Genomic DNA, 27,906 nt, shown 5'->3' on the forward strand with positions numbered 1-27,906 from the left:
ACTTAAGGACACTCAGACAATGTTTGCTGAACAGGACACAAAGCTCACGGGGGCACAAATTGTCAATCTGATCTGTATCAGAAGCTCAGGACCCAACCACTATGCAATGTGAAAATTAAAAAAAAGAAGCAGCAGGAAGGAAAAAAAAAGTCTATATAGAATTTTAGATATTGGTGAAATGGTACAAAACTAAGAGACGCACATCGGTGTGACTTCAGAGGCAAGCAGTACTATAATCAGCAACTAAATTATGTGAAGCTGTTTCTTTATTCCTGTAATTTGATTGCACATAAATCAATTTTGATTAGATTCAAAACTTACTGAACATGCACCTCAATGAGCTGTCAAGTTTTGTCTGATAACGTAAACTTTACATGGGATCAGTGTTAATTCTACCTGGAGCCAATGGAAGAATCCCCACAACAATGGCAGACATCATTAAATGCTGCAAATGTAGAAACATAATTAAATTAGCTGATAATCATCATTCTCCTTCTATAGAGGCTCTAATTTAATGCACTTGCAAATGTAATGAGGCTCGCTGGATTGAAAAATATGTGGAAATAACAGAAACAAGATTACATTAATTGGAAGCGATACTGATAAGGCAGATTGCTCTGCATTTTTTTTTTTTTCGCGGTACGCGGGCCTCTCACCGTTGTGGCCTCTCCCGTTGCGGAGCACAGGCTCTGGACGCGCAGGCTCAGCAGCCATGGCTCACGGGCCCAGCCGCTCCGCGGCACGTGGGATCTTCCCGGACCGGGGCACGAACCCGTGTCCCCTGCATCGGCAGGCGGACTCTCAACCACTGTGCCACCAGGGAAGCCCTTTTTTTTTTTTTGAAAACCACACAGTTCTGAAAACCATGACAAGACTTGCTTCCACCCTAGTTGGAAAGAACTCAGGGAGCATCGGAGTAAGAAGGAAAAAGGCAAGAGAATGTCTTCTTAAAGTTCTAACAAAATGAGTCAATTCCATCAGAAATACCTGAAAACGGAAAGGAGCCTTGATTTTGTGTCCCTTTTTATAAATGGCAATTTGGCTCCAGGAAGATCCTTATTGTGCAAGTCTACACACCTCCACGAATTCATTTATTCATTCAAATTGTTACTGTCGTTGGCAAGCACCTACTGTCTCTCAAACTCTGGGGTTACAGGGGTGAAAAAAAAAAAAAAAAAGCTGTGTTTTGGGGATTTCCCTAATTTAAATTGACTTGGCTTTCTGTACTTCTCAGTTTAACACTTAACCCAACAGCAGTTAAATAATTGATTGTGAAATTGTTTTCGGAATGCACCGCTCTCTCACTACCCACCAGAAGGTAATTTCTTAGAAGACAAGGCTTGTCCCTGGGGGTGTCTTTCATGGTCGTTTACATGGTTCGTGTTCCTTAGGTGTTTACTGAATAAATAAAAGAATTAATTTAAAATTACCCTCCTGGGCTTGACATTAGAATAGTGGGAAGGGGCTCTAGCATTGTTCTTCTTCTGCCATGGTTTTACAATCACCTTTAGAAGTTTTCAGTGACCTCAAAGAAAATATCACAAAACGTATCCCCCCCAAACCCATTTCCATTCACTTTCATTTAAAACACAGCTTCCCTGTGGCTACTTTGGAAATAAGAGATGGGCCTGTAAAAATCATCCGAAGTGGGGCTTCCCTGGCGGCGCAGTGGTTGAGAGTCCGCCTGCCGATGCAGGGGACACGGGTTTGTGCCCCGTTCCGGGAGGATCCCACATGCCGCGGAGCGGCTGGGCCCGTGAGCCATGGCCGCTGAGCCTGCGCGTCCGGAGCCTGTGCTCCGCAACGGGAGAGGCCACAACAGTGAGAGGCCCGCGTACCGCAAAAAAAAAAAAAAAATCATCCGAAGTAAAGACATCCTAACTGTCAAGGGACAGAACATCACTGCAAGCAGAACAAAAGTAAGTGGAAGGCAAGACACTCTGTAGAAGGCAGTTGTAAGAGCCCCAGTAGGTCCATGGTTTATTCACTATCATTACTCACTTCTGAGCTCCCTGACAGATATAATCAAGGATACAGCCCTGCAAGAAAACCAATCTCACCAAAATCAGAAAAATAGCCAAGAATTTCAAGTAGGCAAGGGACAGGCTTTTTTCTTTGCTTTAACAACTCCGAGGACAAACTACAAAAATGTTGCTTAGTAAAGGAAGGGATGAGACATTTCACTTACCGAAGTGTCTTCCCCTGGTTTCCTCTTTAGGAAAGTGTTACCATATCAGCTACCTATGCGACCTATCTCCTGCCTCCCATGCAAGTTGTGTTCCTTTGCATACTTGAAATTTTTTTCCCCACATCCTCCTCTTCTGTGGCATGGAATTGTGGGAAGAACCATAGAACAGAATTTGCATGTAGCAATATGCGGCACAGAATCATTATCAGTTGTTGTGTAAAACCGACAACGACACACCCTCCCCATCACTGGTTTCACTGTCTGTCAAGGGTATGGTCTCTGCTCTCCACTCTCATCACAGCAGCCTAGCAAACACCGGCTTCCAAAATTCAGGTTACCTCTGTTTCCTTCACAAAGCACCCCCTTCTCCCCTGCAATCTTATTTATTAACTTAATTTGTTTGTATCATTTGATATCTTCCTACTGAAATGGAAACTGCTGGTGGGGGCAGGGGTAAGGGAAGAGCCTTTGTAGTTCACCAGCACGTTCCCAGTTCCCATGTCACTGCCCAGGACATAGTAGGTGCTTAATAAATATGTTATGAGTGGAAGATGAACAAAGGTCATTAAATAATGCTTTGGTCAAAGAAGCTTTGCTAAAGATGTGGCATGCCCATAAACAGCTGGTGTTTTTTAAAATTGTTTAAGGATGTAAAAGAGTCTAAAGGAAGAGGTCCATAAGAGAATTAAATGTATTAACTAGCATCTTCTAAGAACCCACCGTGTTGCGCAGCCTGGCAGAATAAGATCATGGACAAAACAACCAAAACTGAATTCCTCATTTGCTCTGTGCCTGAATTGGACAACAAGCTTTAAGCCCATCAGTGACATTGATTATCATGATTTTAATAAGAAGGCAAAAATCCAAGCACAATTTCTAAAAACAGGGAAACTCAAGAGGAGTGAGAGGGACAAATGCCCATTTACTCATTCATTCATTCATTCATCCTTTTTAAGTATTTCACATTCATATATTCATTTACTTTTCCTTCCCTTCATCCAAGAAACTCCTTAAGGGATGCCTACAATGCCTACAATAACTCAGTAAAAGATTCAAATGTTCCGTAAACATTCCCTTTCCACGTAGATACCCACTCAAACCGATACAGCACTCTTGGATCTTTTAATGGCCTGAAAATGAAGCAAGCACCTTTGGCCAACATGAACTTTGCAACAAATATGCAGCATTTTTATGTTACAACTTCTTCCAAGTTCACTTTCTTCCAGACTTTCAGTTATTTTTTAATCAATTCATTCACACTGAGTGCACATCTTCTTTAAGTGTCCCTCAAGATGTTTTCTTTGCTCTAGTTGTGTTTGTCAAACTGGTATGGACTGGTCAGCCCATGTCCTCGGACTGGCCAGTGAGAGCACTGAATTCTTCTAGCTGCAGTGATTAGCACAGAAGTGGAGTTATTCCTTAAACCACGTCATCAGAGCTGATGAGCATTAGCCCAGGACTTCTGAGGTTTGCTCTGTTTGTATTGCAGTTTATACATCGGTATGTGTTGTGAGTTGCAGTGCGTGTCGCCAAATAGAAACATCCAAGTCCCAACCCCTGGCACTTGGTAAAGTGGCCTTATTTGGAAAAAGGGTCTTTGCAGATGTAGTCAAGTCTCTTGAGATAAAGTCATCCTGGATTTAGTATGAGCCCTAAATCCAAAGACTAGTGACCTGATAAGACAAAGGAGGGAGATTTGAGGCAAACAGACACAGAGAGAAAGTGACGTGACATCAGGGGCAGAGACTGGAGTGACACAGCCACAAACCAAAAAACGCCAAGGGTAGCTGGCAGCAGTCAAAAGTTAGGAGAGGTGCATGGAAGGAATTCTTTGTCAGAGCCCCCAGAAGGAGCCAATCCTACAAGCAGACTTCTGGCTTCTAGAATTGTGAGAGAATAAATTTCTCTTGTTTTAAGTAGTTTGTGGTAGTTTGTTACTACCGAGAAACTAATACGGTGGGTGTGGGTCTGGAGTTTCCAGGACATACATGGATTACCTTGAGAAAAAAACCAACAAAGCTGAAAGCAGTTCTAAGAAGTGGAGAAACAGAGCTTCCTAATATCATCCAAGGTCTAGGCACAGCCAAAAGCCAGTCCCACCCTGAAACCCTTGGTTTCAAGAGCATGAATAAATCCTTCCTATTTCCCTTGCTTGAGCTGAGTTTACTTAGAATTCAGTCTGTTGCAACCTACAGAGTTCTAAGGAAGCAGAAAGCCATACATTTAATGAGAAAAGAGGTAATTGGGGAGCTGACTGAACAGTGATTGTTGTAGTTTCACAAATTGGTCTGCAGGAAGAGGATACATCACCACGCTCTCCCCGCTTTTATGTGAAGCTTGGCATGGACAGCTTTTTAAAGAGTCAAACTGGACTGGACGTTTTCCCTTGTATCAAGATATGCCAGCCTGAGTGATGGGGCTGCCAACTCATTATCACGGAACCTGGAATTTAAATTAGAGTTGTGTTGCAACAACAGTGTCAGACAGGCTGCCTCTCTGCTTAGGGGGAGACATCAGAAGTTGTTTTTCCTTCCCGGACAGAACAAGTCCTTGATCGCGTGCTAAGTGCCGTGCGTGTTAAGTGTCTGGAAGTCGCTGTAATTGGTATGCAGCCCTGACCCTTTGGGGGCTCTTTATTGCCACTGTCCACTGTCCTCCCAGATTCCCTGGGAAATGATTCAGCTCCTCGCATGCCTTCTTTTCAGCCTGGGATTCTGGACTATAAATAACCCTCTTGCGTTCTGTGTTGTGTTCTCACCCTATAACTCTGCTTTTGTGGACGGCTGTGCTCCTTCCTCATCTACTGGGAGGACAACAGCAGAAGTAAACACAGGGTTCCAGGTGGTGAATTATTCATCAAGAGAAGCAGGACGCAGCCTCACCTGGCACACACAGCAGCTCCAAGTACACGGCGTCGGTGGATTCTGCCGAATGTTTACCTTGAGCAGCCAGCTTTATAACAAGTGGGTACTGGTTTTCCCCCCCTTTTCTGATGCTAACACATCACGTTCAAGTGTTGGGGTGAAGATGAGGATTCTGGAACCAAGTACAGATGAATCTGAACCCCAGCTCTGCCATGCATTAGCCATATGCGTTCTTGGGCAAGTTATTTAAGCTTTCTGCATTCTCATGCCTTCCTCTGTAAAATGAGTATCTTAACAGTACTTTCTCCAAAGCGTTGTGTGAGGATTAAAGAAAACAATCCACATTAAATGCTTAGTGGTAACATAATAAACACTAGTTATTACACTTGTGTATGATGGTCATTATAAATGTGGGACTCCGGACACATTCCTCTAACCTTCCTGTGTTTCGGTGTCTTCTTCCATAAATAATAATAGTCTCTATCTCATGCGGTTATTGTGCATGTTGAATGAGCGTGCACATGGTAAGTATTTGGAACAGTGTTCTAAGTAAACGTTCAGTAAGTGGTATCAATTATAATCAATGGTTTTGTTGCTCTCGTTTTATTTTTCTAAGGGATATGCATAATCGCATTCAGTAATCATTAAGTATCACTATGGCAGGTCACGATGCAGGATGCCTGGAGATAAGACGGACAGCCAGACCCAAACTACCCCTCTTCTTATGTCCATGGAAACACATAAATATAACTGGGAACACAAACATTCAAGATACAGTGAAGAAAAGGAGTGAGTGGAAATTCTGCCTAGGGCAGTAAAAAGCATCACAAAAGTTGCTGCATTTGAGCCGAGTCTTGCATGACAATGAGGAAGTGTTTTCCAGGTGGGTAGGAAAAACAGGGCAAGCAAGCCTTCCAGATGCTCATATGAGACACTGACGTGCACGAAAGCACGGAATGGGGCACAAACAGTAAACGGTTCTGGAAGGGCAAGTTTGCATGGAAGCATGCTTGAAAGGCCACCTTAATGTTTGAAAAGCTTCATTTTTGCCCTTACAGCTGCCCTGACACCCTCCAGGTCTCCATGCGACTTTCTATCCTTATCCAAATCCAGGTCACCTCCTCAGGAGACACTCCCTGACCTTCCTAAATAAAAGGACTCCATCACTCACTCTCCACGGCTGTGGCTTATCTCCTCCAGCTGAGATTATATAACACTTCCGTGCTGTGTCTATTTATGTATTGACTGCCTTCCCTCCATCAGACTGTAGGCGCCCTGAGAGTCAAACCTCATTTGTGATGTGCACTCATCCTCAGCACCTGGAACACATGTGGGGCACTGAACAAATGTTTTTGAATGAATGAACGCAAGAATGTTGTGACTCCTAGCTGGAGGTTCAGGCCTTCAGACCGGTCTACACCATCCAGGTAAAGGTGACTCTTTGAGGCTTTCCAGACCTCCAAGGGAGGAAGATCAGGATCTACTTCCTTCACATTCTGGACATTAATGGTTTCATATAATCAATTCCAAACTTGGCTTTTCTTAATGGAACTTTACACAGAACCCCATAGAGAGGTGAGGGCAAGATGTCGATTCTAGGCTGAAGTTATCAAATGTGATCTCCATGCTTTCATAATCCCCTCCCACCTGCTGGATGCAGATGCTGCTACTGCTGACGATGAGGATGAACACGATGGTGATGATGCTGCTGACAAAGAGACGCAGGGCAAGGCTGATCCACACGATGGGCAGAACCTGGGCCCCTGAATCACTGCAGGAAAGGAAGCCAACTCCCGGATCCAGCGTGCCCAACTTGGACTATGAGATAACTGGAAAAAACACTTCCATTGCCTTTGAGTCATCAGCATTTGTGGGGAGGGGGCTCTACAGATTATCGCATATGGTTAACCAATAAACTAGTTAAAAATAAACTAATAAACTTTTAATTTTTATTTATTTATTTATTCGTTCATTCATTCATTCTTGGCTGCGTTGGGTCTTCGTTGCTGCATGTGGGTTTTCTCTAGTTGCAGCAAAGAGGGGCTGCTCTTCATTGCGGTGCATGGGCTTCTCACTGTGGTGGCTTTTCTTGTTGCAGAGCAGGGCCTCTAGGTGCATGGGCTTCAGTAGTTGTGGCACACGGACTCAGCAGTTGTGGCTCGTGGGCTCTAGAGCGCAGGCTCAGTAGTTGTGGTGCACGGGCTTAGTTGATCCGCAGAATGTGGGATCTTCCCAGACCAGGGCTCGAACCCGTGTCCCCTGCATTGGCGGGTGGATTCTTAACCACTGCGCCACCAGGGAAGTCCCTAAACTTTTTAAAAGAATGTGAAATATGGGCACAGATATGCTTTAATTATTGACTAAGCCGGTGCCCAAAGAGGAAAAAAAAAAAAAGTGAGTACAGGTAAAATGATGCAAACTTTGCCTCTGCAAAAAAGCCTGACAATTCCCACAAAAGAGTTCCTGCTTTGGGAACGGGGCTCTGCCCCGACCTGCTGTGTAGCCTTCCATATCGACAGCAGCCCCCTGACATTCTTCACGGTGAAACTGGGCAGTGTCCTTGTCTCTGTATAGGAGTTCAAAATCAGGACTCAGCAAGTGAAGCTGTCATGTCAGGGGGCTGGTACAACTGGCTCACAAAGAGTTCCTGGAACTAAGGGAGGTTATGGGGGCCGTGGCGGGTGGGGGAGAGACTCGCGTCGCTGAGGATTAGCGAGCAAGGGAATGCAATTCCACATGCCAAGCAGACCGTGCCTGTGAGAAGGGAAATATGGCTGAGCCTGATCCATCTGCTGTGAATGGCAGTGCCGACTCCTCACGTGCGTGCCAACAGACAAAAGCTATAAATAGAGACCTTCCAAGAAGGGGGAAATGGGCATTTGCATTGATCTCCTCCTGGATCTAGAAAGTGTGATGGAAAGCACATAGTCATTTCATGGAAAAGGAGTTCTTTATTTTGAGGGAATGATGGCCTGTCCCGTGGCCAGGCTTATTGGGAAGGAGGACCTCAACTAAGCAGGTTTCTGAATTATTAGCATGGGTGACTGAAATTCTAGTTTAAACCCACTGGGGAACCCTCTGAATAAAAAAATTTCTTAACCTTTAATGGAGTAGAAAAATGCTATTTGTAGAAGGAAAAATAGTCGCTAACAAAATATCTGTGTTGTCAATGTAAACTGCATTTCATATAATGAGCTTGCATTAAGCAAAGGAACAACTGTCTTCAGGATACCATCTGAATGGTCCTTAGTCTGCAGCAGGGGACTAGCAGACCTTGTTATTCATCACATGTTATTTCTTGGAATGCTTGTGTCTGGGCCCCAACTGCAAATAACTGGATTGAGCAGCTGGGATCCAGACATCTATTATCTTTTTTATTTTTTTTTAAGTATAGTTGATTTACAATGTTTCAGATGTACAGCAAAGTGATTCAGTTATATGTATACATTTTTTTAGATTATTTTTATTACAAGATATTGAATATAGTTCCCTGTGCTACACAGTAGATCCTTGCTGTTTATCTATTTTATATATAGTAGTGTGTACCTGCTAATCCCAAGCTCCTAATTTATCCTTCCCCCATTTTCCCCTTTGGTAACCATAAGTTTGTCTCCTATGTCTGTGAGTCTATTTCTGTTTTGTAAATAAGTTCATTTGTATCATTTTTTAGATTCCACAAATAAGTGATATTCTGGTATTTGCCTTTCTCTGTCGACTGACTTCACCTAGTATGAGAATCTCTAGGTCCATCCATGTTGCTGCAAATGGCATTATTTCATTTTTTTTATTGCTGAGTAATATTCCATTATATATATATTTATCCATTCATCTGTTGATGGACACTTAGTTTGTTTCCATGTCTTGGCTATAGTAAATAGTGCTGCTACAAACATTGGGGTGCATGTATCTTTTTGAATTAGAGTTTTCATCTTTTCCAGATATATGCCCAGGAGTTGGATTGCTGGATCATATGGTAACTCTATTTTTACTTTTTTAAGGAACCTCCATACTGTTCTCCATAGTGGCTGTACCAATTTACATTCCCACCAACAGTGTAGGGTTCCCTTTTCTCCATACCCTCTCCAGCATTTATTACTTGCAGAATTTTTTGATCATGGCCATTCTGACCGGTGTGAGGTAATACCTCATTGTAGTTTTGATTTGCATTTCTCTAATAATTTGTGATGTTGAGCATCTTTTCATGTACCCTTTGGCCATCTGCATACCTTCTTTGGAGAAATGTCTATTTAGGTCTTCTGCCCGTTTTTCAATTGGGTGCTTTGCTTTTTATATTGAGCTGTATAAGCTGTTTGTATATTTTAGAAATTAATCCCTTGTTGGTTGCACCATTTGCAAATCTTTTCTCCCATTCCACAGGTTGTCTTTTCATTTTGCTTATGGTTTCCTTTGCTGTGCAAAAGCTTTTAAGTTTAATTAGGTCCCATTTGTTTATTTTTGCTCTTGTTTCCAGCTGGGATCCAGGCATCTATATCTTTTAAGTGTCTGTTAACAGCAAAAAGATTTGTTGAAGTCCTAACCCCCAGGACCTCAGAATGTGAACTTATTTGAAATAGGGTCATTGCAGATGTAATCAGTTAAGAAGAGGTCATACTAGAGTAGGGTGGGTCCTTAATCCAATATGACTGTGTCCTTATACGATAATGACCATGTGAAGACAGGGACATGAGGAGAATGCTACATGAAGACAGAGGCCGAGATTGAAAGGATGCTTCTATAAGCCACAGAACTTCAAGGGCTGGAGGGAAACCACTGGAAGCTAAGAGAGAAGGCAGATTCTTCAAAGCCTCCAAAAGGAACCAAAACTGCCAACACCTTGATTTTGGACTTCTGGTCTCTACAGCTGTGAGGGAACAAATTTCTATTGTTCATCAGCCCTAGGACGCTAATAATAGTGTCCCACAAGTAACTGCTCTATCCCTTCCTGGTTAAAACTGACCAGATCCAAACAATCAGATCTGCTTTTATTCTTTAAAATAACCATCTACTTCCTGGATAGATGCCCACATTCATCATGAAAAATCCCCAGTGATGTTCATTCTTGACACTCAGAATGATATTTAAAGATGCTTGGCAGGCAGGAAGTACACCCAACAGAGTACTTAGAGAGAAGATATTCTTCATATCTTCAGTCTATTATTATTATCCATGCAAAATATCCTTACATGTAGCAGGTGATTTGAAAGGCATCAGACATGATAATTATTTCACTATTTAGAAGGAACATTTTCTGAATGATACTGTCTATAAAAATATTATGTTACATCGAGCATTCAATACTTTTGGTGAATCCCCAAAATATTACACGTTCGTCATAAAATCCTCAAAAAATAAAGACATTTACAGGGCAGAAGGTGAAAGTTATTTCTAAACCTACTTCTCAAAGGAAAACTCTGGTTAGTAATTGATGTATATTCTTCCATATATTTGGATTATCTGTACCTACCTATCTTCACATGGTGGAATTAGATTTCTACCTCACCATGTTTAAAAATAATCTCGTATTCCACAGTATTAGATAAACATGTCATATTCTATCTAGCAACCACTAGGATTGTGTTACATAGTTCCCACTGTACAATCAATTGTCCTTCCATGGAAATGATGTCATCATTTACATGTTTTGGGGTGGTTTAACCTACTAACCGCCCCACTTCATATAGAAGCTACTCTGCTCTTTTGTGCCAAGTACTATTCGATGGACTTTTTGGGTGCGTTATGAACTGGCCCCCACCGTGGGCATTCCCACAAAACTGCTCCCCATCTTTCCCAAGTTCATCCTTGAAGCAAATTATTTTTCAAACTGAAAATCCTTTAGCAAAGATGACAAATAAACATATGACACAGAGGAGAAACACTCAGCAGAGGAGTTTCGGGAAAGCTGATGCTGACGGATGCCTCACGGGGGACCGAGGAAGCAACTGTAACGCCTAGAGGTTAAGGCACACGCAGCGTGAGAGTGGAGTATTAATCAGGCCTGACAGCTCCTGTATCAGGGTATTTATCCCGTGAATTCCAAAACACACACAGATGCTGAGATCAGCACCCACCTCCAATCTCTTTGCTCATGAACCACATGGGGGCTTGGTTTGTCAAATTGAGTTTGGTAGTTTGGACGTTTGGTTTTAAGGAAACACTCCTCTGGAACAAACATGCAGGAAATTAACTGCGCTAGCCCCATGGAAATTCCAGCGGTCTTGTAAGAATGGTTTCTGCTGTGTGACAATGCACTGCTGAAGCTTACTGAAGCCAATACATTTCATTAGAGATGAACACATGCATATACAGCACACACACACATACAAATATATATATATAATATATATATGTGTGTGTGCGTGTGTATTTATTTAATATTTTTGAAAGCAGAGGCAGTATTTGCTCTATTCAAAAACATGTAACTGGAGGAGTCCGCTATCTGGCATACAATTGTTATTCAATAAATACCTCTTGAGTGAACAAATGCATTATTTCATCTTTTGGTGAATGTGATAAAGGCACAAAAGGAGGGGGAAATGGCACTTGAAAATTTGGGCCTATCCTAGGAGAAACAGCTGATTTCTAGGGACAGGAGAAACAAAATGTGCATGAACCATATTTTAGTGCAGAAAATAAGGAAATTCTCACAACACAAAGGGATGGCGGAAGGTCAAAGGGACACAGGAGCCAACACGAAAGGGCTCCCCTTGGCCAAAGCTGGACCATCTGAACAACAAATACTTTGAGATTATAGCCCAAAGTATAAAACAACTAGATACAACCAGATATGAGTCCACACTTACATATATAAATAATTGAATTTAAAAATGAAAGAAAAGAGACAAATATTCTTTTTTTTTTTGCGGTACGCGGGCCTCTCACTGTTGTGGCCTCTCCCGTTGCAGAGCAACAGGCTCCGGACGCGCAGGCTCAGCGGCCATGGCTCACGGCACAGCCGCTCCGTGGCATGTGGGATCCTCCCGGACCAGGGCATGAACCCATGTCCCCTGCATCGGCAGGTGGACTCTCAACCACTGCGCCACCAGGGAAGCCCGAGACACATATTCTTTACTAAAATTTCCAAATAATACAGAGATCTAGATAAAACCCCTTCCACTTACTTCCCCTCACCCTGAGCGTGGGCTGGACTTGGTTACCTGCATTCAAAACATCACGTACGGAAAGGAGGGAAATGGTACCCACGCAGGGGAGAAACCTGGCAGATGCGATTCCAGGTGATTTCTAACTTGAAGTACTGGGAAGGGCACCTCACCTCTGTGGTCTTCTCCCCCCAAAACTATAACTCACAGCTAATCATGAGAGGAACATCGCACAAACCCAAATTCAGGGACGTTTTGTATAATACCTGACCATTACTACTTAAAACTGTCAATGTCATGAAAAACAAGGGAAGACTGAGAATCTGTCGTGGCCAACAGTAAGTTAAGGAGATGTGGTGATCATGAAATGGGGTGCCCTGGACTGGCTCCTAGAACACAGAAAAGGAGAGTAGTGGAAAATCTGGTGACATCTGAATCCAATCCGGAGTTCAGTTAGTATGGTAGCAAAGTTGCTTTCTTAGTTTTGATAAATAAACTCTGATGACGGAAAATGTCTATATTAGGGGAAAATTGGGGAGGTGTATATAAATCTAAACTTACGGTAAGCCTGAAATTATTCCAAAATAAAAGTTTATTAAATTTTTTAAAATGAGTATATTCTTACCAGTGATAATACCTAGATCTGTAAGCTTTTGTGTACAAGAGGGAGTGCTTTTTCAGAGGTAGATATCGAGGTAATGCCAAGAAACAGAAACAATTCTCGGCTTTTTAAACTAAAGGGATTTAACCCAGGGAACTGGGAAGAGTCAAAGAGGGGATGGTGGGAGAACACAGAAACTGGAGTCTTCAAAAGCGGCCACAATCCTTGAAACTGAAAGTCAATGGGAACCGGGGGTGTCTTCAGAGCTCAGGAGCCAGGGCCACCTGCCATGGTAGACACTGCCCAGGGGAGCTGGAACTATGGAGGAGGATGCTGAGGGAGCATCTGGAGACACTCCAAGAAGCAGAGAGAGGGAAAAATAAGCCCGGGCTTCTCCCGAGCTCAAGTTTTCCACCTATACCTCCCATTGTCTAAATGCACCCAAAAGCCATAGGCAAGGTACCCCAAGAAGCATCCTTCTCTGAGATAGGAACAAGAGCAGAGGAAGAGAGAGGACAGCTCTGAGTGTCCTCTGGCAGTTTTCTAGAACAGTGGGACATGACTGTGAAAAACCATGCTCGTTGTGGAGTCTAATGTCATGAAAAAGGATGTTGATGTATGAGTACCAGAGTCAAGAGGGGGCAAGGAGCTTTGACACACACCTCTAGGAGGTCAAAGATCGGCATCATATTCAGGTAGATGAAAACTAACAAAGCCCCTTATAACCTCCTCCCCACTTTTTTTTGCTTCTGAGGAATTAACAGTAAAATCTTATTCTGTAATAACATATATTTTGTTACAATTTGGCATTAAGTATGTCTGTGCTCCGGCTAAGGAGAAAGTAGCTCTTGTTCAAATGAAGAGGGAGGGAGGGAGGGAGGGAGGGGAAGAGAGAGAATGGTTCCTAATTGCTTACAATGACTGTGAAATGTTTATCTGATGACAGTAACATATTAAATGAATTATTATATAATAATGCTTAATTTTCAAGGATCTGGATATCAAAGCTAAGACTTCCATTCCATTGTAACTGTAATAAACACAACTGTTTACTAATTATTGTAGCAATTAAACAGAATTGTTTCTGAAAGATTCAACGTCTATTCCAACATCTTTCCGATAGTCACCCAATGCTTAGTCAGATGGGTGCTGGACAGGCCACCTACAGATTCTCTGGGGAGCCTGCTAAAAATCCAGAATCCTGAGTTCCCCTCTTAGGGATTAGGATTCAGTAGGTCTTGAATGCAGTGACCTGAAATAGACTTAAAAATGTACCAGTGTAGCAATGTGGTACCCTAGAGTCGTCAAGGTAACCATTTGCCTAGATGTGTGAATTCTGGGAAGAGAGGGCTTTCTGATGCAATGGTATGCAAGGAGAATAAGAAGCAATACCTTACATAATCCCCACCTCAGGTTCTGTTTACCTCTTTAAGTCTCTGCCTTTCTTTCTCCCCAACACTTGTATTCCTGAGTTACTAGAAATACACTTAGCATTATAAGGTGCACAAGCAAGAGCAAGAGATTCACTCCAATGACAAATCCACTGGATGACTGCATTTGGGCTAAATGCTGTCACTTCTGGTTTCCCTCTTCAGGGCTTATTGATGATTGTAAATTCAAAGCAGCTAGAAAGCTGATATGGCCACAATGCAAGACCCAGTCCACAGTCTGTGCTTGATAATATCATCAGTAAACATAGCAGAAACCCAAACTGTATGTAAAACAATGGAAACAACGCCAGAGGGCTAACTGTAAGAGCTAATATTAGTCGTGTTACGAAGATGAAATTGTGGATTTTTATTTTCTTAATTGGACTGGTTAACTGTATTATGAAATGACTCATGCGTTTTTAAAAGATGATCCACTCATTTCTTTGGCAGTGACATCATTCTTAAGCAGATTAAGTGACAAGAAAGAAAGAATCATAAACTCTTGGAATCACATAGACCTTAGAATTTTATGTGTGTGTGTGTATAATAAAATACTGAAGATGCTTGAAGCAACTCCAGAGTTCATATCATTTCACTTCTACTTCCTAATTAGTTTGCACCACTAAAAATTAAGGATACTTTCTTATATGACCAAAATGCTATCATCACAAGTGACAAAATCAATGACAAGATTCATAGAGTTTTGGGAAATAAAAGCTACTTTAAAGATCATCTTGTCCTTTGGTAGTTTCCTGTCCATACTATTTTTTTTTTTTTTCCTGTAAGGCTTGCTGGGGTTATCTCAGTGACTCCAAAAAACTGGCATGGAAAGGCGAGGGGAGTGTTTGTACAAACAGCAAGGAGTCAAGGCAGAAACAGATGGGTGCAGAACAGGAGCGTTCAAGGGCTCGCAAGAACCAACAGGGGCTCCCGGTGTTTCAAGGGCAAGGCTGCGAATTCACAAGACCAAAGGCAGCTGGGCAAAGCATCCTCTCTGGCTGGAGAAACCCCAAGGCTAAGAGATGAAAAGGAGATCAAAGTTAAGAAGCTACAAACAAACTTCACTGAATAGCCCACTTGCTCCAGAGATGGGATAAATCACAAAGTTGGGGATTGAAACTTTCCAGAAGGGTCACGTGGCAAATGAAGTGAAAGGGACATCTGTCTGTGCCTATAAAATGCCCCCCCCAAAAGGACAAGAAACAAGAAATGCAGCCAATTACCCAGATGTGAACCCTAAAATTAGGGCCATCCTGATGTCCAGCAATCACAGTCCAGATGTCCTGATGGATGGGAAAGAGGTGGGAAGCAGAGGATCCTGTCTGCCGACACTGCCTTGAGCCCGGCGGTCCTTAACCCTGTTGTACTTTACAATCACCCGGGGAGCTGTAACCAGTCCTAATGCCCAGAACCCACCCCAAGAGACTCTGATGCATTAGTCTGGAGTCGGGCTGACTGAAACACTGGCAATGTTTTAAAAAGCTCTCCAGATGATTCCAATGTGTGTGAATGTTGAGAAACACAGGTCTAGCTGTAAGAGCAAGGATCTCAAATCAACGGTCCATATTCATTGCACAGATCTTTTTGCTTTCTTACAGGCTTTCAGACTAGAGCTTTTAAATTGATTCCTTTAAAAATTTAAATTAAAAAATTGAGATGTTTCGTACAAGAACCTAATTTCTGTGTTCTCTTGAAAAAAATCAGAAGCTCTGGTAATTTGGGGCCGCATTCCCAGGCAGCCACTTGACCCTTTAAACCGCTGTGTTCTGCTCCAAGCTTAGCCCTGGGACATTGGAGTTCATGAGGCTTATGCCCTAAGGGATGCTGTGATTCAGACCTTCCCGTGCCCACTCTTTAGATAATCGCATATTGAAACAATAATTCAACTCAGACCACAGTGGCAAGGATTATTTTCCACTTGCAACTCTTTTTATTTTTTTGCCACTAGGATGGAGACTAGAGTATGAGGCTAAGCAAACACTTAACGAAATTCACGAAATGGTGAGGCTCCTTGAAGAGCACTGTCTTGAGTCGGGATTTCTAGTATCCAGCTCTGGTTTTATTGCACTTTAGTTACAGGAATTTGGGCAGGAGTCTTAACCACTCCAGGCTTCAGTGATTTTTAGTTGCATATTATGGGGGTGGGCTTCAGTTGTCTTTTTGTTCTAAGATTCGACAATTTTCTAAGTGCTGAATGATGGCGACAGAAACCCACAGACGGGAGAAAACAGCGAGTGGAATCAGGAGAAATGCATTTCCAGCTCCTCTTAAGAGCGGATGTGGTTCACAGATGAACATATGAGCTGTCCATGCATCAGTGAGTCCCTGACCACCTTGGAGAGAAGCCAGTGGAACTGGATGAGAGAAGCTTCTCCCAGGAGTCCCAGCCTGGCCTCCCAGCATCATGTACATTCCCCCTGCCGGTGGCCTTCTTGCAAGAACATCATGGCATCTCGGGGGTCAGCAGTTGGGTTTCAGCACACACTGATCATCTCCCCTGCCAGCTGGAGGTCTAACCACTGAATCATGAGATTTAGCTGAACTTCCCTTCTTGTTCTGGAGAGAGCACCCTGGATTCAGGCAAATAACAGTTTGCTGCTGTTTTTCTAAACAGCTTAGGACCAAAAACACAGGCAAGGAAAAGAAAACAAACAAAAAGAAACAGACACGCTGGACTTTATCAAAATTTACAACTTTTGTGCATCAAAGGACACTAAGGACAGAGTGAAAAGGCAACCATAGGATGGGAGAAAATATCTGTAAGTCATATATCTGATATGGAACTGAGGTGCAGAATATATAAAGAACTCCTAAAACTCAACAACCACCACCAAACCCAATTTAAAAATGGGCAAAGCATTTGAATAGGTATTTCTCCCAAGAAAATATACAAATGTCCAACAAAGAGCTTAAGAAATAAACAATGAAGGGAAATGGAATCCATTCATTCCTCTCCCCCTGTCAAGCCCTGCTTGTTTTCACTTTACTTCTTGGTCCCCTGTCCCTCGCCTTAGGAGAGAATAGCTGTTTATCTGAAGAGTCTAAGTTAATGATGTGACCAGCTGGCAAGGTCACTGTGCTTCTTTTTTTTTTTTAACTTTTTATTTTATATTGGAGTATAGTTGGCTAACAATGTTGTGTTAGTTTCAGGTGTACAGCAAAGTGATTCAGTTATACATAGAGATGTATCTATTCTTTTTCAAGTTCTTTTCCCATTTAGGTTGTTACAGAATATTGAGCAGCATTCCCTGTGCTATACCGTAGGTCCTTGTTGGTTATGCATTTTAAATACGGATAGCAAGGTCACTGTGCTTTAAAAGGCATGATCCCTGGCCTCTCTAACATGCGCTGCTTGGGTAAAACCCAACCACATCTTTTCCACTTTCTCTCTCTTGTCCTCAACAAATACATCTGGGAGGGCAAGTTAAGATGGAGCCGCGTCTACAGACCTGATCTCATCTCTCTGTGTACATACCTGTGCCTGTGCCTGTGTGACCTGGTCCAAAGGCTCAGTTTGGGGACAGGAGGAAGACTAAAAAAATCCCCTTAAAGCTTTGTACCAGAGCTGACTTCGGGGATGGAGAGCTCACAAAGCTACTACGGAGTGTTCCTGAGATTTCTGTCCTAGTGTTGCTCCCTGCATCTGGAATTCCCTTAGGGTCCCTACAGCAGGGAAGGGGAGTGCCAAAGACTGATTCATGACCCTCTCAGCGTTGCCCGTGCTACCAACAAAAGCCCCAAGACTCTCACCTTAATCTCCAGCAAATAATAAGCAACGGAACAAGAAACTCTCATGAAAGCCCATCAGAGAAGGTACCCCCAAAGCAGCTTAAATGCCAAAGCTGTATCTTCCAAATGACAACCCAAGTTGGAATCATATCCTTGCTCAATTAGTCAGTCAAAATGACTCCTCCATTTCATAATCCACAAAAAAAGTCCTAAATTGAATCTCTAATTCCTTTCTTCTCTTCAGTTTAAAGCACAAAGCCTTCAGAATTGGGCTAAAGGGGTTATTTAAATCCCTAAGCTGTTGCTACTCTATAATTTCTGGTCTGACACAAAAGTTTTCAAACATTTTTTTCCCTTTCATTCCTCTACTTTCAACGCCCTTTCTCGGGGAGTAACTACAGCTCTGACTATAATCACATTTAAGAAGCTGTATTTTCACACATTCTTCTGATCCAGAGTATTACCTGAGGAACTTTGTTTAGTCGTATTAGAGGCTTTTTCACAAATCTAATTCCCCAGTTAATAGCCCCAGGTATAATTCACAGGAGCAACATTTAAGTTCCCCTGAAGGGATTTTTTTTTCTTTTCTTTCTCACACTGCCTGTGTCCTTGATCCACATAAAGGGATATAATCTTGCTTGTTACTTATATTGTCTGTCTGCGAGGATGAATGTTTCATAACGGGGCTGTTTCTTAAACGGTAAATCTATAAACTTGTAATTCTATCAGACCGAAATATTTAGGTGGATTCAGATTTGTCCTATTCCTTTTTTCGGCTCTGATTTCCCCAGAACTGATGACAGGTTTGTAAGTAATATTAACTGTCTTTTGTAGTAAATTACATCTTGTAATCACCGCAGTGTTCGTCTCTGGCCAGAGCAGTTATCAGCTGAAGCAAATAGAGGGTTTGGAGACTCTGCTATCTGTTTCCTTTCAGAATGCCTGAAGTCCTCTATAAACACGAATGTGCAGAACGAGAGGTCATCTTTTGAAAGCTATAATAAAACATGATTGTTAAAAGATGATTGTAACAGAACATGGGACAGGCTGCTTAGCAGAGCGGCCTCCTGACAGGGGCGTGGGGAGGAAGGAGAACAAAAGCTCCAGGAATTCTGTCTGTTGGATGTCCTGTCCATCAGCACCATCATTCATTTCAAGGAAAATCTGTCTTGGAGAGGAACTGAAAAGTAACCAGAGTCTGTGTCCCACCAACTTGGGTCATGGATCCTATGAGGGAGATGAGACCAGAGAGCCAAGGAAGGGACCCCCAAACTCCTTTCCTGATTGTACCAACACCTCAGCAATGACAGCCAGGTGTTGGACTTTTGGGGGGAAGATGATGATATAATAACATTTTGCATACAGTACTACGTGCTTGGGTCGTGTTCAACACTGTGCTTGCATTCTCTTAGTCAATGTCATTGACTGACACTAATTGAACACCTACTATATGCTAGGTATCAATCTAGTTGCTTTACGAGTGGTAACGCGTTGAATGTTCGCAGCTCCATAGGCTAAGAGTTCTTGTTACCTGCATCTGAAAAATGCAGATGTGAGAGCTGTGTTAAAGTACCTGCTCAAGATGACCTAGCTAGGAGGTAAGCAGCTGGGATTTGCCCCTGTACAGACCTGCTCTTAACCACTCTGCCATACTGACACTGAGTAGTATTAGTGACACCTGTTAGGGGTGTTTTGGACTGAATGTTTGTGTCCCCTGACCAAATTTATATGTTGAAATCCTAAGAGCCAATGTGATGGTATCAGGAGGTGGGGTCTTTGGGAGATGATTAGGTCATGAGGGTGGAACCCTCATAATTGGGATTAGTGCCCTTATAAAAGAGACCCCAGAGAGCTCCCTCTGTCATCTGAGGACACAGTAAGAAGACAGCCCTATGAACAAGAAATGGGGCCCCCCAGGCACCAAATCTGCCTGTGCCTTGATCTTGGACTTCCAGCCTCCAGAACTGTGAGAAAGGAATTGCTGTTCATAAGCCACTTACTCTACAGTATTTTTGAGCAGTCTGAGTGGACTAAGATAAAAGGATATTATGATTAGCACCATTTATGTAGGAAAAAGATGAGTCTCTGCAGGTAATAAGTGGTAGGAGGCCCCCTGCTGGCTGGAGAATGGAAGTCCCTAACCATTAGGCTCTCCTGCTGCCTCATTAGTATCTGAGCCTCTTAGGTGTGTTGCTTAGTAGTTTTGTGTTAGTGTGTAAAGGTTCCTTGTTATTCTGAGGTAAGCAGGGGATTCTGAGATGGATGGTGCATATCCCCAGAGGACTTTAACTCACAAGCAAGGAAAAGTCTGGGACTGGGAAATATTTGGGGAAGATCTTGATTAGCTTGAGGTCACTGAAACTCAAATTCTGTTTCTAAACGAAGATGCTACTTCTATGTCCGAGTCACAATTGCACAAATACATATAACCACTAGAGGACCTCTGGCCAATTGCAAATTTAAAATGCATTCAACAAAAGCAGATTTGCCTTATTTAAACTTCTGTAGGGCAGCAAGAACAGTGCAGTCATCAGTACTCAGGTTCTGTACAATGATTTGAAACATGCTTTGATGTGAACACTGGGTTGGAAGAGTAAAATTATTCACTACAAGGCCATGGAGAATGCCAAACATTCATGTCAGATTATTTGGGACATACAGACTGGTATAAAGGAAAACATTTATAAGTATTCATCATCTCCCAGAGAGAACCACCATTAACATTTTTGAAACCCAGCAGGACCCTGTGGGGGCCTCCGAAGCACAAAAGCCTTTCTGTGTCCCCCATTTCTTATCTGTGGGAAAAAGGTTTCAGTCTCCTAGACCTTCCCTGGGTTGCAAAGGGCAGAGTCAGCTACTAATTAGAGGAGTGAGGGAATGCAGAAACAAAGGAAAGGCAACAAGAAACAACAGTGCAGCATGGAGTGGGTCCCGGTCCTCCTGGGGCATGTGCATAACAATCTGACACAGATCTCTGAGTTCTTCTCCAGGAAGGAAGGGCCCCACCCAGGTGGAGGATGGTGACTTCAGGCTGAGCACAAGCACTTGACCCCAGACTGGTTGGAACCAGAAGACTGATAATTGAGATTCCTGGGTCACCAACCTGTTACCTCCCCACCAACCAATGAGAGGAAGGTCACACACCCTGCAGCCCTCCCCCCAAGTTTTGCCTATAAAGACCTTTCCCTGAAAACTATTGGGAAGTTTGGGTCTTTTGAGCATGAGCCACCCATTCTCCTTGCTTGGTCCTGCAATAAATCTTTCTTAGCTCCAAACTCTGACATTTTGGTTTTTTGGCTTCCCTGTGCATCAGGCACAAGGACCTGGGTTTGACAACATTTTTAGATAGGTCTTCAGGTTTTCACCCTATGCTGTAAATATAATAAATACGATAATACCTTATGGTTTTGATATATGGCTTTCTTTCTTTTATTGTGAAGTTTTCTTTTGACACTAAAAATATTCTTAAAAGCCATCATTCTGAATGGCCACATACTGTTTGATCATATGTATATATCATAATTTATTTAATAAGTCCTATTATATTGACATTTAAGGTGTTTCTAATTTTTCGCCATTATGCTTAATCCTGGGATAATCATCTTTGTATAGACCCGTCTCATCTTCTCTGTTTATTCTCTAAAGATTAATTGCTGGGAGATGGCAAGAATATTGGTCGTATGATGTTGATTGCATCATTACTTGTAATGGCCAATAAAGTCAACCGAAATGTTTATTAGTAGGAGAATGGTTGGATAAACCACATCCATACTTAATGTGCGGTCATTCAAGATAGTAAGTTAAAATTTTATCTCCAGACAAGAGAAGATGTCTTAGCATACACGGGAATTTAAAAGCAAGTTAAAAACTATGTGCAAACCGGCCACATTCAAAAACCCTCCATATCTGTGGACATATGTACTGCATAAAGAAAGTGTATGAGCATGTAAATACGTGAATATGTATGTGTTTGGATGTGCGCAGACACATCTGTAAAGATGCCTTTAGCTACACGTTGCAGAAAGCCAAACCTGACCAACAGTGACCATACCTGTCAGGATATTAATTACGTCTTAAACAAAAAATCCAGAGAATTGACAGTCCCGGGCTTTCTCAGCAACTCTCAGAGGCTCTCAAGGACCCAAGCTCTTCCCACCTTTCTGTTCCACCACCTTTAGTCCAACAGGCTTAACATCCTAAGGATTCACCTCCTGGTACCAAGGTGACCATGGTGGCTCCAGTCATCAACACAATATCCAAAGGCAAGAAGCAGGCAATAGCACAGCAAAAGATGAGCTTCTTATGTGATTTCTCCTATTAAACTGGAAGAAAATCTGCCCATACTTTCTATGGACTTCTTGAGGCCTTATCAGCCAGAACTGATAGGGGACAGGGACCCTAGTTGTAAGGGAGGCTGCAGTACTGAGGATCTGGCTTTTCTAGGTGGGTATGGGAGGTAGAGAAAGAAAGGGAGAGGACAGGATGGCTTTGGGGTATACAACTGACAAACCTTACTAGGGAGATGCAAGAGGGAGGGGGTATGGGGATATATGTATGCATATAGCTGACTCACTTTGTTATACAGCAGAAACTAAGACAACATTGTAAAGCAATTATACTCCAATAAAGATGTTAAAAAAAAAAAACTTACTACAAAATAACAAATAAACAAAAAGCCTGGATGAATATGCACCAACCTACTTCTCTGGCTACACTTGAATGCTAGAGTCTATATGAAGATTAAAGAATTTTCCTTAATAATTGATAAAATTGACTGGGTGACATTTTATACAATGGATGTAAACTTTTGCAATTTCTCTAGAGAAAGGAAAGAAAAGAACATGGTATTCCTAGTTGCAGTTATGATGACAAACGGCCACTGTAGGGGGCAAAAAAATCAGATTTTCATCAAGTTGAAAAAAGGCTGTGCAGTTAAGTTTCCCTCTTGAAAGCCCATTCATTAAGAAAACTACACCAGTGTCAGAAAGCAGTAGCTGCCCATGCTGAATTTAAAGCTGTGTGTATGTGTGTGTGTATGAACATATTATAAGTACATATCTTTACATCTATATCTATCTATTTATCTCTATAAAACCATATTTATATCAGCAGTTCTCAACTGGAGATGATTTTGCACACCAGGGGACACTCTGTGTGTGTGTGTGTGTGTGTGTGTTTTATATGTGGGTCTATACATACATATCCAAGAAGGGAGAATGCCTTTTCTCAGAGCCCGGCTCAGATGCGCAACGCAACAGACTCTATTAGAATCAGTTCTATTTAAGTTATGATTAGCCAAGTCACTTATATACAACGTATGAGAAAGTCTATTAAAAGCAACTTACTCTATTAAAGAGTAAGTTGTTTTTACAGCTTAGCCTTGTATTCTGCAGTTCCATCCTCTTTAAGAGTTACCTGTCCCTTGTCACAGAGTTCAGGTCAATGCAGAGAGTGAAAAAGGCAGACACAGGAGTAGGACTTCTTTGGTAGAACCTTATTTTTTGCTAGATGAGAGAATTAATACACCCTGACATAATGAAAGTTTCCAAGCAGACCATCTCAAAGAGGCACCGGAGTGTCAAAATCACTATGAAGTACCTAGACAGTTCAATGAGGAGTGAACAGTGTTTTCAACAAATGGTGTTGGGACAACGGGATAGCCACATGCAAAAGTATAAAGGTGAACCCTTATCTTGCACCACACACAAAAATTAACTCAAAATGTATCACAGACTTAAATATTTGAGCCAACAATATATGACTCTTAAAAGAAAACATAGAAGCAAATCTTTGAGACTTTGAGTGTAGGCAATGTATTCTTAGATATGACAACAAAAGAACAAGCAATAAAAGAAAAAAATAAATTGGACCAAATTAAAAAACAACAACAAAAACTTTTGTGCTACAAACAATTCCATCTAAAATGTAAAAAGGCTACCCACAGAATTGGAGAAAGTATTTTCAAATCATATATGGGATAAGGAAACTTCTACCCAGAATACATAAAGAACCCTTATAATTAAATAATCAAACCCAATAACAGAAAAGACAAATAGCCCGGTTTAAAAATGGATAATAGGAAGATTTCACCTTAAAAACGTAGATATTGGGCTTTTCTTGGAAAATCAGAAGATCTGGTCATGGGTCCTTCATCCTTACGTGTCCACAGTCTACTAGAGCCGAGCAGCCTCTTCACCTGGAGTACTTACTGTCTGGTAAGCCACAGAGGGCACCACTGCCTTTTATACGCTAACCCGAAATTAACAGCCAGCTGCCATTTACAATCACGTGTGCACTCTGCTTTTTCTCATGACATTGCTATGAACAAATGAAATCTCTGGTCAGCCTGCTTTCCTGGAGCACCGGGCATGGCTGTGTAGATTGTTCTTGTGAATCCTGAATGCCACGTTTCCTCCTTCATTTACCAGAACCGAAAATTGTTTTTATTTGCTGACTGCACCTTCCTGGGCACGTTATCCTCTCACTAGACTAAGGATTTGCCTCTATCTGTTCTTGATAAGGTCCTGTCATTCCTTATGAATTACTTCTCCACTTCAATACGATGAGGACTCATTCCGTGGATACAGATCAACTCAAGTGCCCTCAAACAGTCTTATGTTCCCTGGGTAGTTAATAAATATTCAATCCAAGCTGTAACATTGGAGGAGGGAGGCCACAGTCTTCCAATGTGCAAGACTGATCGCAAATGCCAAATTAAACAAAAGCAGTGGGGTAGCGTGGTGTCTGCGATCCCAGTAAAAAGCTAGGCAGTAGGAGACAAACACCCTAAAAATATTCCCGAAATCTCCCTCCTTCATGGACCGCCTTTCCAGTGTTGCCATGTCTGTGGTCCTCATCTAAAATCTGACGTATGTTCACACCACCTGCCTTTTTGTTTACTAATCAATTACTCTTACGACATGTTCCAGTGCTATTGAACGGCACGCCTTTGTCAAATAAAGAAAAATAAAATCGAACCTTACTTCTGCTAAACAATTCAATTTTTCATTCAAATGAATTTTTTTTTTAATTAAAAGGGAACTTTTGTAGTACTACCATAAATTAAGAACCAGGAACGCGATCACAAAGAGAAGGTAACTATAAAAATAAAAGCAACCCCCACAAAATAATGTGAGTCATCTCGCTAGATCCTACCACCAGCCTGAGGCCCAACTCTCCATTTATTACAAGGGAGACTGGAAAATGTCATTAAAGGTAAACTCTTGCCAACATGAAAATTCCCCTTAAGGTAATCAGGAGGCTCATAAGAAAAATGAAAGACTGATCATTTCCCTGCTCTGTGATTCTAGATTATTTTAATCCTTTCGTTAAAACCTAAACTCATTGCAATGACCCCGATGAACTCACGCTGAATACTGAGCAACTTATGCCGGAGAACACGTAAGGATGCAGTGGAGCCAGAAGGACACATGAGAAGGGCCGGTCCCTGTTTTCCATCCACAATCCCACGCTCGCTAAACCCAGGAGGAGTAAAGCAAGCAGAAAAAAATTACTCGTCATGGAAGATGATTATAAATAATATGTATACAGCTTGCTGCCAATCACCCCATTGGAGCCTAGTAAATAGTAGCCATTATTCTTTCATTTTTCCTATATTGATATATTGCAAAGCAAAGCTAAACAAAGAACAGCAAAAAAGGAAGACAGAGAGATGCACTTGAAATACAGACTTAGTGACTCTTCCCGCCCTGTGATCTGTGGCTAAACTCTCTGAATCTCCAATTTCATGTATATGGAACAGTACAAAAATGTCCAGCTTTATAATTGACAACTATATGATTAGATAGTAGGATGGTTAGGAAACCACCCAGGACACTGGGAATGTGAGTTGATTCTCTATCTGTAGTTGAACCAGTTACAAATACAAAAACCCAGTTTCACAAAGCCAGTGTATTCTCTGATCTAAGGGTACGAATTCCTTCAAAAAGATTTTTGTGTATACACGACGATCTGCTAATCTGACTTTACATAGTGACTTTTGTTAGTCCATTTAAACTACATCTCTTTCTGTATTTAGAACTATAGACCCTGCCTTCTGGGCAATTTTCCAGTTCAACGTAACACAAATTAAGGATAGAAACTGAGCAGTAGAGAGAGCAGACATTACCAGAAAGTTGTAGATAAGGACTTCAGCATCCACTGTGTGTGTTGCAGCAACTGAGACTAAGCCTGAAAGATCTGGTGTAGTTTCTAGAAGCCCCAGCTCATGAGAGGTCTACCCTCCTTGCCTCACCACCAGAGGCTCAGGCGGGGAGAGCCCCCGCTGTTTGTTATAGAGGGGGCTCTGCTCAATATATTGAACATATAGTTCCTTCAATTATTATGTATTTATTATATACTATGCAGTGTACCCACTCTTAGGGAAAGAAACCCAAGTATAATCATGGTACTTACTACTTCACATTCATTTTCATCCAAACATCCATGTAGGACTCCAGTGTGGCTATATGTATGGCTGGTACAGTTCTGCACCTGCACAGTTCATGTAGATGGTGCAGTGCATGCATGTGTATCAGTTACTGACACAGAGGAAAAAGTGGGGAGCCCATTGCTTCCTGTATTAGCGGCCAAGGGCAACCTTTCAGCCTTGCATCTCACCTGTTGTGGTAGGCAAAGTGGTCCCCTAATATCTGGGACCTGTGAATATGTTGTGTAACATGGCAAAGGGGACTCAGATATAAATAAGTCTCCAGAACTTAAAACAGGGAGATGACAGAGGATTATGTCTGATCTCATCACACAAAACCTTAAACAAAAGGAACAATCCCTGGCAGTAGGTAAGAGGGATGAGGCAGAGGGGGAGAGCAGAGCAGGAGAAGGACTTGACCCATCACTGCTGGCACTGAAGATGGAGGGAGCCCCAAGCCAAGGGATGTGGGTGACCTCCAGCAGCTGAGCACCATCCCTGGCTGACGGCTGGTAAGGAATCAGGGACCTCAGTCCCACAATCAAATGGAACTGAGTCTGGCCAATAACCTGAATGAATCTGGAAGCAGATTCTCCCTCAGAACCTCCTGGTAAGTTCCCAGACCATCTGATACCTCGATTCCAGTCTTGTGAGACCCAGAGCAGTGAATCCATCCAAACCGTTGTCCCAGAGTTCTGACCTACAGAACTGTGATATAATACAGTTGTCTTGCTTTAAGCCACCAAACTGGTGGTGTTTACCATGACAATAATTGCAATCAAATACAACTGTGTTCCCAGCACCGGCCCATGGACTACAAAGGGTTTGTAAGCAAGTTGTACCAACCCTTTGTAAAATTAAGGAATAGCTAAAAAATAAATTGATTGACATCTTTCATGTCTAGAGAACAATTTGATATAAGGGAGTCAACTGTCCTTTCAGGAAGAAGGAGTATGGTTTACTCTGAGGTGACGGCCTTTCTAATTCTGTGACCTTAAACTGTCCTCATCTGTTTTATGAAATTATGATGCAGGAGTGGACTGCCTTTATTGGGAAAGACAGCACGATGGTAGTTCTATTCTGCCTTTTGGTTCCCTCCCACGTTTTTATTTTTTAGATCTGTCCGTAAATTTTCTTAAAAATAAAAATGTGGGGTTTCCCTGGTGGCACAGTGGTTGAGAGTCCGCCTGCCGATGCGGGGGACGCAGGTTCATGCCCCGGTCCGGGAGGATCCCACGTGCCGCGGAGCGGCTGGGCCCGTGAGCCATGGCCGCTGAGCCTGCGTGTCCGGAGCCTGTGCTCCGCAACGGGAGAGGCCACAACAGTGAGAGGCCCGTGTACCGCAAAAAAAAAAAAAAAAAAAAAATTAATTAATTAATTAAAATGTGGGAGAGAACCAAAAGGCAGCCTAGATTGTTACTAGACTTACCCTGGTGAACATTTCATAATGTAAGCAAATGTTGAATCATTATGTAGCACAACTGGAACTAACATAATATTGTACATCAACTATATTTCAATTTAAAAAGAAATGTTATGGATCTGTGAATTCCCAGTCTGAGAACCACT

At 42.2% G+C, this 27,906-nt stretch overlaps 1 protein-coding gene and 1 long non-coding RNA gene across 20 annotated transcripts in view; one reads left to right on the top strand and one right to left on the bottom strand.

The window, feature by feature from the left end:
- The window catches only part of RBFOX1 (RNA binding fox-1 homolog 1), a 2,189,093-nt gene that overhangs the window by 959,958 nt on the left and 1,201,229 nt on the right, over positions 1–27,906 (bottom strand). The window lies entirely within an intron of this gene.
- On the top strand, positions 4,759–7,012 carry LOC117308150 (uncharacterized). Its single transcript, XR_004522099.2, has 2 exons — positions 4,759–5,151; positions 5,716–7,012. It is a non-coding gene; the product is annotated as an uncharacterized lncRNA (long non-coding RNA).

Source organism: Tursiops truncatus, chromosome 15 (genome assembly GCF_011762595.2).
Source record: "Tursiops truncatus isolate mTurTru1 chromosome 15, mTurTru1.mat.Y, whole genome shotgun sequence".
NCBI lineage: Eukaryota > Metazoa > Chordata > Mammalia > Artiodactyla > Delphinidae > Tursiops > Tursiops truncatus.